This window comes from Lissotriton helveticus, chromosome 9 (assembly GCF_964261635.1).
Source record: "Lissotriton helveticus chromosome 9, aLisHel1.1, whole genome shotgun sequence".
NCBI lineage: Eukaryota > Metazoa > Chordata > Amphibia > Caudata > Salamandridae > Lissotriton > Lissotriton helveticus.
Window position 1 is genome coordinate 763,669,280 of NC_136070.1, and position 16,641 is coordinate 763,685,920.

Consider the following 16,641-nt stretch of genomic DNA (forward strand, 5'->3'; position numbering starts at 1 on the left):
CAATGTCAATTGGATCATGCCTCATGTTGAATAACCACTTTTTAAACCCTCACAGGGACCAAAATTGCCATTTTTACAGAGTTTTGCTTACTCAGAAGCTTCAATTTTTACCAATTTCAGGCACAGAAATGACTTTAAAAACATTTATTTTAGTTGAAAAAGTAATAATTCACATCCAACATTAATTACAGCCAAAAGATTCAATGTTAAAATTTCATCGAAATTGACCATTTTGGGAACGTTCGACAGCTCCGCGGTCATCGCTTTTCGGGAGAAAATTGATTTTTTGGACTGTACCTGAAATGATTCAAAATGTCAATTGGATCGTGCCTCATGTTGAATAACCACTTTTTAAACTCTCACAGTGACCAAAATTGCCATTTTTACAGAGTTTTGCTTACTCCGAAGCTTCAATTTTGGCCAATTTCAGGCACAGAAATGACTTTAAACACATTTATTTTAGTTGAAAAAGTAATAATTCACAACCATTATTCATTTACAGCCAAAAGATTTAATGTTAAAATTTCATCGAAATTGACCATTTTGGGAACGTTCGACAGCTCCGCGGTAATCGTTTTTCGGCAGAAAATTGATTTTTTGGACTGTACCTAAAATGATTCAAAATGTCAATTGGATCGTGCCTCATGTTGAATATCCACTTTTTAAACCCTCACAGGGAAAAAAATTGCCATATTTACAGAGTTTTGCTTACTCAGAAGCTTTAATTTTGACCAATTTCACGCCCAGAAATTACTTTAACCCCTTCAGTGCTAATGACAAGGGTAACTCGTCATGGAGTTTCCATTGATTTCAATGGAAAGTCAATGGAAGTGCCTCAGGTGCCTTAGCAGCCAAGTGGTTAAACACATTTTTTTTAGTTGATAAAGTAATAATTCACATCCAACAGCAATTTACAGCCAGAAGATTAAATGTTTAAAATGTCATCGAAATTGACCATTTTGGGAACGTTCGACAGCTCCGCGGTCATCGTTTTTCGGAAGAAAATTTAATTTTTGGACTGTACCTACAATGATTCACAATGTTAATTGGATCGTGCCTCATGTTGAATAACTACTTTTTAAACCCTCACAGGGACCAAAATTGCCATTTTTACAGAGTTTTGCTTACTCAGAAGCTTCAATTTTGACCAATTTCAGGCACAGAAATGACTTTAAACACATTTATTTTAGTTGAAAAAGTAATGATTCACATCCAACATTAATTACAGCCAAAAGATTCAATGTTAAAATTTCATCGAAATTGACCATTTTGGGAACGTTCGACAGCTCCGCGGTCATCGCTTTTCGGGAGAAAATTGATTTTTTGGACTGTACCTGAAATGATTCAAAATGTCAATTGGATCGTGCCTCATGTTGAATAACCACTTTTTAAACTCTCACAGTGACCAAAATTGCCATTTTTACAGAGTTTTGCTTACTCAGAAGCTTCAATTTTGGCCAATTTCAGGCACAGAAATGACTTTAAACACATTTATTTTAGTTGAAAAAGTAATAATTCACATCCAACATTCATTTACAGCCAAAAGATTTAATGTTAAAATTTCATCGAAATTGACCATTTTGGGAACGTTCGACAGCTCCGCGGTAATCGTTTTTCGGCAGAAAATTGATTTTTTGGACTGTACCTAAAATGACTCAAAATGTCAATTGGATCGTGCCTCATGTTGAATATCCACTTTTTAAACCCTCACAGGGAAAAAAATTGCCATTTTTACAGAGTTTTGCTTACTCAGAAGCTTTAATTTTGACCAATTTCACGCCCAGAAATTACTTTAAACACATTTTTTTTAGTTGATAAAGTAATAATTCACATCCAACAGCAATTTACAGCCAGAAGATTAAATGTTTAAAATTTCATCGAAATTGACCATTTTGGGAACGTTCGACAGCTCCGCGGTCATCGTTTTTCGGAAGAAAATTTAATTTTTGGACTGTACCTACAATGATTCACAATGTTAATTGGATCGTGCCTCATGTTGAATAATTACTTTTTAAACCCTCACAGGGACCAAAATTGCCATTTTTACAGAGTTTTGTTTACTCAGAAGCTTCAATTTTGACCAATTTCAGGCACAGAAATGACTTTAAACACATTTATTTTAGTTGAAAAAGTAATAATTCACATCCAACAGCAATTTACAGCCAAAAGATTAAATGTTAAAATTTCATCGAAATTGACCATTTTGGGAACGTTCAACAGCTCCGCGGTCATCGTTTTTCGGCACAAAATTGAATTTTTGGACTGTACCTACAATGATTCAAAATGTCAATTGGATCGTGCCTCATGTTGAATAACCACTTTTTAAACTCTCACAGTGACCAAAATTGCCATTTTTACAGAGTTTTGCTTACTCAGAAGCTTCAATTTTGACCAATTTCAGGCACAGAAATGACTTTAAACACATTTATTTTAGTTGAAAAAGTAATAATTCACATCCAACATTAATTTACAGCCAAAAGATTCAATGTTAAAATTTCATCGAAATTGACCATTTTGGGAACGTTCAACAGCTCCGCGGTAATCGTTTTTCGGCAGAAAATTGATTTTTTGGACTGTACCTAAAATGATTCAAAATGTCAATTGGATCGTGCCTCATGTTGAATAACCACTTTTTAAACTCTCACAGTGACCAAAATTGCAATTTTTACAGAGTTTTGCTTACTCAGAAGCTTCAATTTTGACCAATTTCAGGCACAGAAATGACTTTAAACACATTTATTGTAGTTGAAAAAGTAATAATTCACATCCAACAATAATTTACAGCCAGAAGATTAAATGTTAAATTTCATCGAAATTGACCTTTTTGGGAACGTTCAACAGCTCCGCGGTAATCGTTTTTCGGCAGAAAATTGATCTTTTGGACTGTACCTAAAATGATTCAAAATGTCGATTGGATCGTGCCTCATGTTGAATAACCACTTTTTAAACTCTCACGTGACCAAAATTGCCATTTTTACAGAGTTTTGCTTACTCAGAAGGTTCAAGTTTTTACAAATTTCAGGCACAGAAATGACTTTAAACACATTTTTTTTAGTTGATAAAGTAATAATTCACATCCAACAGCAATTTACAGCCAGAAGATTAAATGTTAAAATTTCATAGAAATTGACCATTTTGGGAACGTTCGACAGCTCCGCGGTCATCGTTTTTCGGAAGAAAATTGAATTTTTGGACTGTACCTACAATGATTCACAATGTCAATTGGATCGTGCCTCATGTTGAATAACCACTTTTTAAACTCTCACAGTGACCAAAATTGCCATTTTTACAGAGTTTTGCTTACTCAGAAGCTTCAATTTTGACCAATTTCAGGCACAGAAATGACTTTAAAACATTTATTTTAGTTGAAAAAGTAATAATTCACATCCAACATTAATTTACAGCCAAAAGATTCAATGTTAAAATTTCATCGAAATTGACCATTTTGTGAACGTTCGACAGCTCCGCGGTCATCGCTTTTCGGGAGAAAATTGATTTTTTGGACTGTACCTGAAATGAATCAAAATGTCAATTGGATCGTGCCTCATGTTGAATAACCACTTTTTAAACTCTTACTGTGACCAAAATTGCCATTTTTACAGAGTTTTGCTTACTCAGAATCTTCAATTTTGACCAATGTCAGGCACAGAAATGACTTTAAAAACATTTATTTTAGTTGAAAAAGTAATAATTCACATCCAACATTAATTTACAGCCAAAAGATTCAATGTTAAAATTTCATAGAAATTGACCATTTTGGGAACGTTCGACAGCTCCGCGGTCATCGTTTTTCGGCAGAAAATTGATTTTTTGGACTGTACCTAAAATGATTCAAAATGTCAATTGGATCGTGCCTCATGTTGAATAACCACTTTTTAAACTCTCACAGTGACTAAAATTGCCATTTTTACAGAGTTTTGCTTACTCAGAAGCTTCAATTTTGACCAATTTCAGGCACAGAAATGACTTTAAACACATTTATTTTAGTTGATAAAGTAATAATTCACATCCAACAGCAATTTACAGCCAAAAGATTAAATGTTAAAATTTCATCTAAATTGACCATTTTGGGAACGTTCGACAGCTCCGCGGTAATCGTTTTTCGGCAGAAAATTGAATTTTTTGGACTGTACCTACAATGATTCAAAATGTTTATAGGATCGTGCCTCATGTTGAATAACCACTTTTTAACCCCTCACAGGGACCAAAATTGCCATTTTTACAGAGTTTTGCTTACTCAGAAGCTTCAATTTTGACCAATTTCAGGCACAGAAATGACTTTAAACACATTTATTTTAGTTGAAAAAGTAATATTTCACATCCAACATTAATTTACAGCCAAAAGATTCAATGTTAAAATTTCATCGAAATTGACCATTTTGGGAACATTCGACAGCTCTGCGGTCATCGTTTTTCGGCAGAAAATTAAATGTTTTGGACTGTACCTACAATGATTCAAAATGTCAATTGGATCGTGCCTCAGTTGATTAACCACTTTTTAAACTCTCACAGTGACCAAAATTGCCATTTTTACAGAGTTTTGCTTACTCAGAAGCTTCAATTTTGACCAATGTCAGGCACAGAAATGACTTTAAACACATTTATTTTAGTTGAAAAAGTAATAATTCACATCCAACATTAATTTACAGCCAAAAGATTCAATGTTAAAATTTCATCTAAATTGACCATTTTGGGAACGTTCGACAGCTCCGCGGTCATCAATTTTAGGCAGAAAATTGATTTTTTTGGACTGTACCTAAAATGATTCAAAATGTCAATAAGATCGTGCCTCATGTTGAATAACCACTTTTTAAACCCTCACAGGACCAAAATTGCCATTTTTACAGAGTTTTGCTTACTCAGAAGCTTCAATTTTGACCAATTTCAGGCACAGAAATGACTTTAAACACATTTTTTTTAGTTGATAAAGTAATAATTCACATCCAACAGCAATTCACAGCCAAAAGATTAAATGTTAAAATTTCATCAAAATTGACCATTTTGGGAACGTTCGACAGCTCCGCGGTCATCGTTTTTCGGAAGAAAATTGAATTTTTGGACTGTACCTACAATGAATCACAATGTCAATTGGATCATGCCTCATGTTGAATAACCACTTTTTAAACCCTCACAGGGACCAAAATTGCCATTTTTACAGAGTTTTGCTTACTCAGAAGCTTCAATTTTTACCAATTTCAGGCACAGAAATGACTTTAAAAACATTTATTTTAGTTGAAAAAGTAATAATTCACATCCAACATTAATTACAGCCAAAAGATTCAATGTTAAAATTTCATCGAAATTGACCATTTTGGGAACGTTCGACAGCTCCGCGGTCATCGCTTTTCGGGAGAAAATTGATTTTTTGGACTGTACCTGAAATGATTCAAAATGTCAATTGGATCGTGCCTCATGTTGAATAACCACTTTTTAAACTCTCACAGTGACCAAAATTGCCATTTTTACAGAGTTTTGCTTACTCAGAAGCTTCAATTTTGGCCAATTTCAGGCACAGAAATGACTTTAAACACATTTATTTTAGTTGAAAAAGTAATAATTCACAACCATTATTCATTTACAGCCAAAAGATTTAATGTTAAAATTTCATCGAAATTGACCATTTTGGGAACCTTCGACAGCTCCGCGGTAATCGTTTTTCGGCAGAAAATTGATTTTTTGGACTGTACCTAAAATGATTCAAAATGTCAATTGGATCGTGCCTCATGTTGAATATCCACTTTTTAAACCCTCACAGGGAAAAAAATTGCCATATTTACAGAGTTTTGCTTACTCAGAAGCTTTAATTTTGACCAATTTCACGCCCAGAAATTACTTTAAACACATTTTTTTTAGTTGATAAAGTAATAATTCACATCCAACAGCAATTTACAGCCAGAAGATTAAATGTTTAAAATGTCATCAAAATTGACCATTTTGGGAACGTTCAACAGCTCCGCGGTCATCGTTTTTCGGCACAAAATTGAATTTTTGGACTGTACCTACAATGATTCAAAATGTCAATTGGATCGTGCCTCATGTTGAATAACTACTTTTTAAACCCTCACAGGGACCAAAATTGCCATTTTTACAGAGTTTTGCTTACTCAGAAGCTTCAATTTTGACCAATTTCAGGCACAGAAATGACTTTAAAACACATTTATTTTAGTTGAAAAAGTAATAATTCACATCCAACATTAATTACAGCCAAAAGATTCAATGTTAAAATTTCATCGAAATTGACCATTTTGGGAACGTTCGACAGCTCCGCGGTCATCGTTTTTCGGCAGAAAATTGATTTTTTGGACTGTACCTAAAATGATTCAAAATGTCAATTGGATCGTGCCTCATGTTGAATAACCACTTTTTAAACTCTCACAGTGACTAAAATTGCCATTTTTCCAGAGTTTTGCTTACTCAGAAGCTTCAATTTTGACCAATTTCAGGCACAGAAATGACTTTAAACACATTTATTTTAGTTGATAAAGTAATAATTCACATCCAACAGCAATTTACAGCCAAAAGATTAAATGTTAAAATTTCATCTAAATTGACCATTTTGGGAACGTTCGACAGCTCCGCGGTAATCGTTTTTCGGCAGAAAATTGAATTTTTGGACTGTACCTACAATGATTCAAAATGTTTATAGGATCGTGCCTCATGTTGAATAACCACTTTTTAACCCCTCACAGGGACCAAAATTGCCATTTTTACAGAGTTTTGCTTACTCAGAAGCTTCAATTTTGACCAATTTCAGGCACAGAAATGACTTTAAACACATTTATTTTAGTTGAAAAAGTAATATTTCACATCCAACATTAATTTACAGCCAAAAGATTCAATGTTAAAATTTCATCGAAATTGACCTTTTTGGGAACATTCGACAGCTCTGCGGTAATCGTTTTTCGGCAGAAAATTAAATGTTTTGGACTGTACCTACAATGATTCAAAATGTCAATTGGATTGTGCCTCATGTTGATTAACCACTTTTTAAACTCTCACAGTGACCAAAATTGCCATTTTTACAGAGTTTTGCTTACTCAGAAGCTTCAATTTTGACCAATGTCAGGCACAGAAATGACTTTAAACACATTTATTTTAGTTGAAAAAGTAATAATTCACATCCAACATTAATTTACAGCCAAAAGATTCAATGTTAAAATTTCATCGAAATTGACCATTTTGGGAACGTTCGACAGCTCCGCGGTCATCAATTTTAGGCAGAAAATTGATTTTTTTGGACTGTACCTAAAATGATTCAAAATGTCAATAAGATCGTGCCTCATGTTGAATAACCACTTTTTAAACCCTCACAGGGACCAAAATTGCCATTTTTACAGAGTTTTGCTTACTCAGAAGCTTCAATTTTTACCAATTTCAGGCACAGAAATGACTTTAAAAACATTTATTTTAGTTGAAAAAGTAATAATTCACATCCAACATTAATTACAGCCAAAAGATTCAATGTTAAAATTTCATCGAAATTGACCATTTTGGGAACGTTCGACAGCTCCGCGGTCATCGCTTTTCGGGAGAAAATTGATTTTTTGGACTGTACCTGAAATGATTCAAAATGTCAATTGGATCGTGCCTCATGTTGAATAACCACTTTTTAAACTCTCACAGTGACCAAAATTGCCATTTTTACAGAGTTTTGCTTACTCAGAAGCTTCAATTTTGGCCAATTTCAGGCACAGAAATGACTTTAAACACATTTATTTTAGTTGAAAAAGTAATAATTCACAACCATTATTCATTTACAGCCAAAAGATTTAATGTTAAAATTTCATCGAAATTGACCATTTTGGGAACGTTCGACAGCTCCGCGGTAATCGTTTTTCGGCAGAAAATTGATTTTTTGGACTGTACCTAAAATGATTCAAAATGTCAATTGGATCGTGCCTCATGTTGAACATCCACTTTTTAAACCCTCACAGGGAAAAAAATTGCCATATTTACAGAGTTTTGCTTACTCAGAAGCTTTAATTTTGACCAATTTCACGCCCAGAAATTACTTTAAACACATTTTTTTTAGTTGATAAAGTAATAATTCACATCCAACAGCAATTTACAGCCAGAAGATTAAATGTTTAAAATGTCATCGAAATTGACCATTTTGGGAACGTTCGACAGCTCCGCGGTCATCGTTTTTCGGAAGAAAATTTAATTTTTGGACTGTACCTACAATGATTCACAATGTTAATTGGATCGTGCCTCATGTTGAATAACTACTTTTTAAACCCTCACAGGGACCAAAATTGCCATTTTTACAGAGTTTTGCTTACTCAGAAGCTTCAATTTTGACCAATTTCAGGCACAGAAATGACTTTAAACACATTTATTTTAGTTGAAAAAGTAATAATTCACATCCAACATTAATTACAGCCAAAAGATTCAATGTTAAAATTTCATCGAAATTGACCATTTTGGGAACGTTCGACAGCTCCGCGGTCATCGCTTTTCGGGAGAAAATTGATTTTTTTGGACTGTACCTGAAATGATTCAAAATGTCAATTGGATCGTGCCTCATGTTGAATAACCACTTTTTAAACTCTCACAGTGACCAAAATTGCCATTTTTACAGAGTTTTGCTTACTCAGAAGCTTCAATTTTGGCCAATTTCAGGCACAGAAATGACTTTAAACACATTTATTTTAGTTGAAAAAGTAATAATTCACATCCAACATTCATTTACAGCCAAAAGATTTAATGTTAAAATTTCATCGAAATTGACCATTTTGGGAACGTTCGACAGCTCCGCGGTAATCGTTTTTCGGCAGAAAATTGATTTTTTGGACTGTACCTAAAATGACTCAAAATGTCAATTGGATCGTGCCTCATGTTGAATATCCACTTTTTAAACCCTCACAGGGAAAAAAATTGCCATTTTTACAGAGTTTTGCTTACTCAGAAGCTTTAATTTTGACCAATTTCACGCCCAGAAATTACTTTAAACACATTTTTTTTAGTTGATAAAGTAATAATTCACATCCAACAGCAATTTACAGCCAGAAGATTAAATGTTTAAAATTTCATCGAAATTGACCATTTTGGGAACGTTCGACAGCTCCGCGGTCATCGTTTTTCGGAAGAAAATTTAATTTTTGGACTGTACCTACAATGATTTTTTGACCAATGTCAGGCACAGAAATGACTTTAAACACATTTATTTTAGTTGAAAAAGTAATAATTCACATCCAACATTAATTTACAGCCAAAAGATTCACTGTTAAAATTTCATCGAAATTGACCATTTTGGGAACGTTCGACAGCTCCGCGGTCATCGTTTTTAGGCAGAAAATTGATTTTTTTGGACTGTACCTAAAATGATTCAAAATGTCAATTAGATCGTGCCTCATGTTGAATAACCACTTTTTAAACACTCACAGGGACCAAAATTGCCATTTTTACAGAGTTTTGCTTACTCAGAAGCTTCAATTTTGACCAATTTCAGGCACAGAAATGACTTTAAACACATTTTTTTTAGTTGATAAAGTAATAATTCACATCCAACAGCAATTCACAGCCAAAAGATTAAATGTTAAAATTTCATCAAAATTGACCATTTTGGGAACGTTCGACAGCTCCGCGGTCATCGTTTTTCGGAAGAAAATTGAATTTTTGGACTGTATTTACAATGATTCACAATGTCAATTGGATCGTGCCTCATGTTGAATAACCACTTTTTAAACCCTCACAGGGACCAAAATTGCCATTTTTACAGAGTTTTGCTTACTGAGCAGCTTCAATTTTGACCAATTTCAGGCACAGAAATGACTTTAAACACATTTATTTTAGTTGAAAAAGTAATAATTCACATCCAACATTAATTTACAGCCAAAAGATTCAATGTTAAAATTTCATCGAAATTGACCATTTTGGGAACGTTCGACAGCTCCGCGGTCATCGCTTTTCGGGAGAAAATTGATTTTTTGGACTGTACCTGAAATGATTCAAAATGTCAATTGGATCGTGCCTCATGTTGAATAACCACTTTTTAAACTCTCACAGTGACCAAAATTGCCATTTTTACAGAGTTTTGCTTACTCAGAAGCTTCAATTTTGACCAATTTCAGGCACAGAAATGACTTTAAAACATTTATTTTAGTTGAAAAAGTAATAATTCACATCCAACATTAATTTACAGCCAAAAGATTCAATGTTAAAATTTCATCGAAATTGACCATTTTGGGAACGTTCGACAGCTCCGCGGTCATCGCTTTTCGGGAGAAAATTGATTTTTTGGACTGTACCTGAAATGAATCAAAATGTCAATTGGATCGTGCCTCATGTTGAATAACCACTTTTTAAACTCTTACTGTGACCAAAATTGCCATTTTTACAGAGTTTTGCTTACTCAGAAGCTTCAATTTTGACCAATGTCAGGCACAGAAATGACTTTAAACACATTTATTTTAGTTGAAAAAGTAATAATTCACATCCAACATTAATTTACAGCCAAAAGATTCAATGTTAAAATTTCATCGAAATTGACCATTTTGGGAACGTTCGACAGCTCCGCGGTCATCGTTTTTAGGCAGAAAATTGATTTTTTTGGACTGTACCTAAAATGATTCAAAATGTCAATTAGATCGTGCCTCATGTTGAATAACCACTTTTTAAACACTCACAGGGACCAAAATTGCCATTTTTACAGAGTTTTGCTTACTCAGAAGCTTCAATTTTGACCAATTTCAGGCACAGAAATGACTTTAAACACATTTTTTTTAGTTGATAAAGTAATAATTCACATCCAACAGCAATTCACAGCCAAAAGATTAAATGTTAAAATTTCATCAAAATTGACCATTTTGGGAACGTTCGACAGCTCCGCGGTCATCGTTTTTCGGAAGAAAATTGAATTTTTGGACTGTACCTACAATGAATCACAATGTCAATTGGATCATGCCTCATGTTGAATAACCACTTTTTAAACCCTCACAGGGACCAAAATTGCCATTTTTACAGAGTTTTGCTTACTCAGAAGCTTCAATTTTTACCAATTTCAGGCACAGAAATGACTTTAAAAACATTTATTTTAGTTGAAAAAGTAATAATTCACATCCAACATTAATTACAGCCAAAAGATTCAATGTTAAAATTTCATCGAAATTGACCATTTTGGGAACGTTCGACAGCTCCGCGGTCATCGCTTTTCGGGAGAAAATTGATTTTTTGGACTGTACCTGAAATGATTCAAAATGTCAATTGGATCGTGCCTCATGTTGAATAACCACTTTTTAAACTCTCACAGTGACCAAAATTGCCATTTTTACAGAGTTTTGCTTACTCAGAAGCTTCAATTTTGGCCAATTTCAGGCACAGAAATGACTTTAAACACATTTATTTTAGTTGAAAAAGTAATAATTCACAACCATTATTCATTTACAGCCAAAAGATTTAATGTTAAAATTTCATCGAAATTGACCATTTTGGGAACGTTCGACAGCTCCGCGGTAATCGTTTTTCGGCAGAAAATTGATTTTTTGGACTGTACCTAAAATGATTCAAAATGTCAATTGGATCGTGCCTCATGTTGAATATCCACTTTTTAAACCCTCACAGGGAAAAAAATTGCCATATTTACAGAGTTTTGCTTACTCAGAAGCTTTAATTTTGACCAATTTCACGCCCAGAAATTACTTTAAACACATTTTTTTTAGTTGATAAAGTAATAATTCACATCCAACAGCAATTTACAGCCAGAAGATTAAATGTTTAAAATGTCATCGAAATTGACCATTTTGGGAACGTTCGACAGCTCCGCGGTCATCGTTTTTCGGAAGAAAATTTAATTTTTGGACTGTACCTACAATGATTCACAATGTTAATTGGATCGTGCCTCATGTTGAATAACTACTTTTTAAACCCTCACAGGGACCAAAATTGCCATTTTTACAGAGTTTTGCTTACTCAGAAGCTTCAATTTTGACCAATTTCAGGCACAGAAATGACTTTAAACACATTTATTTTAGTTGAAAAAGTAATAATTCACATCCAACATTAATTACAGCCAAAAGATTCAATGTTAAAATTTCATCGAAATTGACCATTTTGGGAACGTTCGACAGCTCCGCGGTCATCGCTTTTCGGGAGAAAATTGATTTTTTGGACTGTACCTGAAATGATTCAAAATGTCAATTGGATCGTGCCTCATGTTGAATAACCACTTTTTAAACTCTCACAGTGACCAAAATTGCCATTTTTACAGAGTTTTGCTTACTCAGAAGCTTCAATTTTGGCCAATTTCAGGCACAGAAATGACTTTAAACACATTTATTTTAGTTGAAAAAGTAATAATTCACATCCAACATTCATTTACAGCCAAAAGATTTAATGTTAAAATTTCATCGAAATTGACCATTTTGGGAACGTTCGACAGCTCCGCGGTAATTGTTTTTCGGCAGAAAATTGATTTTTTGGACTGTACCTAAAATGACTCAAAATGTCAATTGGATCGTGCCTCATGTTGAATATCCACTTTTTAAACCCTCACAGGGAAAAAAATTGCCATTTTTACAGAGTTTTGCTTACTCAGAAGCTTTAATTTTGACCAATTTCACGCCCAGAAATTACTTTAAACACATTTTTTTTAGTTGATAAAGTAATAATTCACATCCAACAGCAATTTACAGCCAGAAGATTAAATGTTTAAAATTTCATCGAAATTGACCATTTTGGGAACGTTCGACAGCTCCGCGGTCATCGTTTTTCGGAAGAAAATTTAATTTTTGGACTGTACCTACAATGATTCACAATGTTAATTGGATCGTGCCTCATGTTGAATAACTACTTTTTAAACCCTCACAGGGACCAAAATTGCCATTTTTACAGAGTTTTGTTTACTCAGAAGCTTCAATTTTGACCAATTTCAGGCACAGAAATGACTTTAAACACATTTATTTTAGTTGAAAAAGTAATAATTCACATCCAACAGCAATTTACAGCCAAAAGATTAAATGTTAAAATTTCATCGAAATTGACCATTTTGGGAACGTTCAACAGCTCCGCGGTCATCGTTTTTCGGCACAAAATTGAATTTTTGGACTGTACCTACAATGATTCAAAATGTCAATTGGATCGTGCCTCATGTTGAATAACCACTTTTTAAACTCTCACAGTGACCAAAATTGCCATTTTTACAGAGTTTTGCTTACTCAGAAGCTTCAATTTTGACCAATTTCAGGCACAGAAATGACTTTAAACACATTTATTTTAGTTGAAAAAGTAATAATTCACATCCAACATTAATTTACAGCCAAAAGATTCAATGTTAAAATTTCATCGAAATTGACCATTTTGGGAACGTTCAACAGCTCCGCGGTAATCGTTTTTCGGCAGAAAATTGATTTTTTGGACTGTACCTAAAATGATTCAAAATGTCAATTGGATCGTGCCTCATGTTGAATAACCACTTTGTAAACTCTCACAGTGACCAAAATTGCAATTTTTACAGAGTTTTGCTTACTCAGAAGCTTCAATTTTGACCAATTTCAGGCACAGAAATGACTTTAAACACATTTATTGTAGTTGAAAAAGTAATAATTCACATCCAACATTAATTTACAGCCAGAAGATTAAATGTTAAAATTTCATCGAAATTGACCTTTTTGGGAACGTTCAACAGCTCCGCGGTAATCGTTTTTCGGCAGAAAATTGATCTTTTGGACTGTACCTAAAATGATTCAAAATGTCGATTGGATCGTGCCTCATGTTGAATAACCACTTTTTAAACTCTCACGTGACCAAAATTGCCATTTTTACAGAGTTTTGCTTACTCAGAAGGTTCAAGTTTTTACAAATTTCAGGCACAGAAATGACTTTAAACACATTTTTTTTAGTTGATAAAGTAATAATTCACATCCAACAGCAATTTACAGCCAGAAGATTAAATGTTAAAATTTCATAGAAATTGACCATTTTGGGAACGTTCGACAGCTCCGCGGTCATCGTTTTTCGGAAGAAAATTGAATTTTTGGACTGTACCTACAATGATTCACAATGTCAATTGGATCGTGCCTCATGTTGAATAACCACTTTTTAAACTCTCACAGTGACCAAAATTGCCATTTTTACAGAGTTTTGCTTACTCAGAAGCTTCAATTTTGACCAATTTCAGGCACAGAAATGACTTTAAAACATTTATTTTAGTTGAAAAAGTAATAATTCACATCCAACATTAATTTACAGCCAAAAGATTCAATGTTAAAATTTCATCGAAATTGACCATTTTGGGAACGTTCGACAGCTCCACGGTCATCGCTTTTCGGGAGAAAATTGATTTTTTGGACTGTACCTGAAATGAATCAAAATGTCAATTGGATCGTGCCTCATGTTGAATAACCACTTTTTAAACTCTTACTGTGACCAAAATTGCCATTTTTACAGAGTTTTGCTTACTCAGAATCTTCAATTTTGACCAATGTCAGGCACAGAAATGACTTTAAAAACATTTATTTTAGTTGAAAAAGTAATAATTCACATCCAACATTAATTTACAGCCAAAAGATTCAATGTTAAAATTTCATAGAAATTGACCATTTTGGGAACGTTCGACAGCTCCGCGGTCATCGTTTTTCGGCAGAAAATTGATTTTTTGGACTGTACCTAAAATGATTCAAAATGTCAATTGGATCGTGCCTCATGTTGAATAACCACTTTTTAAACTCTCACAGTGACTAAAATTGCCATTTTTACAGAGTTTTGCTTACTCAGAAGCTTCAATTTTGACCAATTTCAGGCACAGAAATGACTTTAAACACATTTATTTTAGTTGATAAAGTAATAATTCACATCCAACAGCAATTTACAGCCAAAAGATTAAATGTTAAAATTTCATCTAAATTGACCATTTTGGGAACGTTCGACAGCTCCGCGGTAATCGTTTTTCGGCAGAAAATTGAATTTTTGGACTGTACCTACAATGATTCAAAATGTTTATAGGATCGTGCCTCATGTTGAATAACCACTTTTTAACCCCTCACAGGGACCAAAATTGCCATTTTTACAGAGTTTTGCTTACTCAGAAGCTTCAATTTTGACCAATTTCAGGCACAGAAATGACTTTAAACACATTTATTTTAGTTGAAAAAGTAATATTTCACATCCAACATTAATTTACAGCCAAAAGATTCAATGTTAAAATTTCATCGAAATTGACCATTTTGGGAACATTCGACAGCTCTGCGGTCATCGTTTTTCGGCAGAAAATTAAATGTTTTGGACTGTACCTACAATGATTCAAAATGTCAATTGGATCGTGCCTCATGTTGATTAACCACTTTTTAAACTCTCACAGTGACCAAAATTGCCATTTTTACAGAGTTTTGCTTACTCAGAAGCTTCAATTTTGACCAATGTCAGGCACAGAAATGACTTTAAACACATTTATTTTAGTTGAAAAAGTAATAATTCACATCCAACATTAATTTACAGCCAAAAGATTCAATGTTAAAATTTCATCGAAATTGACCATTTTGGGAACGTTCGACAGCTCCGCGGTCATCAATTTTAGGCAGAAAATTGATTTTTTTGGACTGTACCTAAAATGATTCAAAATGTCAATAAGATCGTGCCTCATGTTGAATAACCACTTTTTAAACCCTCACAGGGACCAAAATTGCCATTTTTACAGAGTTTTGCTTACTCAGAAGCTTCAATTTTGACCAATTTCAGGCACAGAAATGACTTTAAACACATTTTTTTTAGTTGATAAAGTAATAATTCACATCCAACATTAATTCACAGCCAAAAGATTAAATGTTAAAATTTCATCAAAATTGACCATTTTGGGAAAGTTCGACAGCTCCGCGGTCATCGTTTTTCGGAAGAAAATTGAATTTTTGGACTGTACCTACAATGAATCACAATGTCAATTGGATCATGCCTCATGTTGAATAACCACTTTTTAAACCCTCACAGGGACCAAAATTGCCATTTTTACAGAGTTTTGCTTACTCAGAAGCTTCAATTTTTACCAATTTCAGGCACAGAAATGACTTTAAAAACATTTATTTTAGTTGAAAAAGTAATAATTCACATCCAACATTAATTACAGCCAAAAGATTCAATGTTAAAATTTCATCGAAATTGACCATTTTGGGAACGTTCGACAGCTCCGCGGTCATCGCTTTTCGGGAGAAAATTGATTTTTTGGACTGTACCTGAAATGATTCAAAATGTCAATTGGATCGTGCCTCATGTTGAATAACCACTTTTTAAACTCTCACAGTGACCAAAGTTGCCATTTTTACAGAGTTTTGCTTACTCAGAAGCTTCAATTTCGGCCAATTTCAGGCACAGAAATGACTTTAAACACATTTATTTTAGTTGAAAAAGTAATAATTCACAACCATTATTCATTTACAGCCAAAAGATTTAATGTTAAAATTTCATCGAAATTGACCATTTTGGGAACGTTCGACAGCTCCGCGGTAATCGTTTTTCGGCAGAAAATTGATTTTTTGGACTGTACCTAAAATGATTCAAAATGTCAATTGGATCGTGCCTCATGTTGAACATCCACTTTTTAAACCCTCACAGGGAAAAAAATTGCCATATTTACAGAGTTTTGCTTACTCAGAAGCTTTAATTTTGACCAATTTCACGCCCAGAAATTACTTTAAACACATTTTTTTTAGTTGA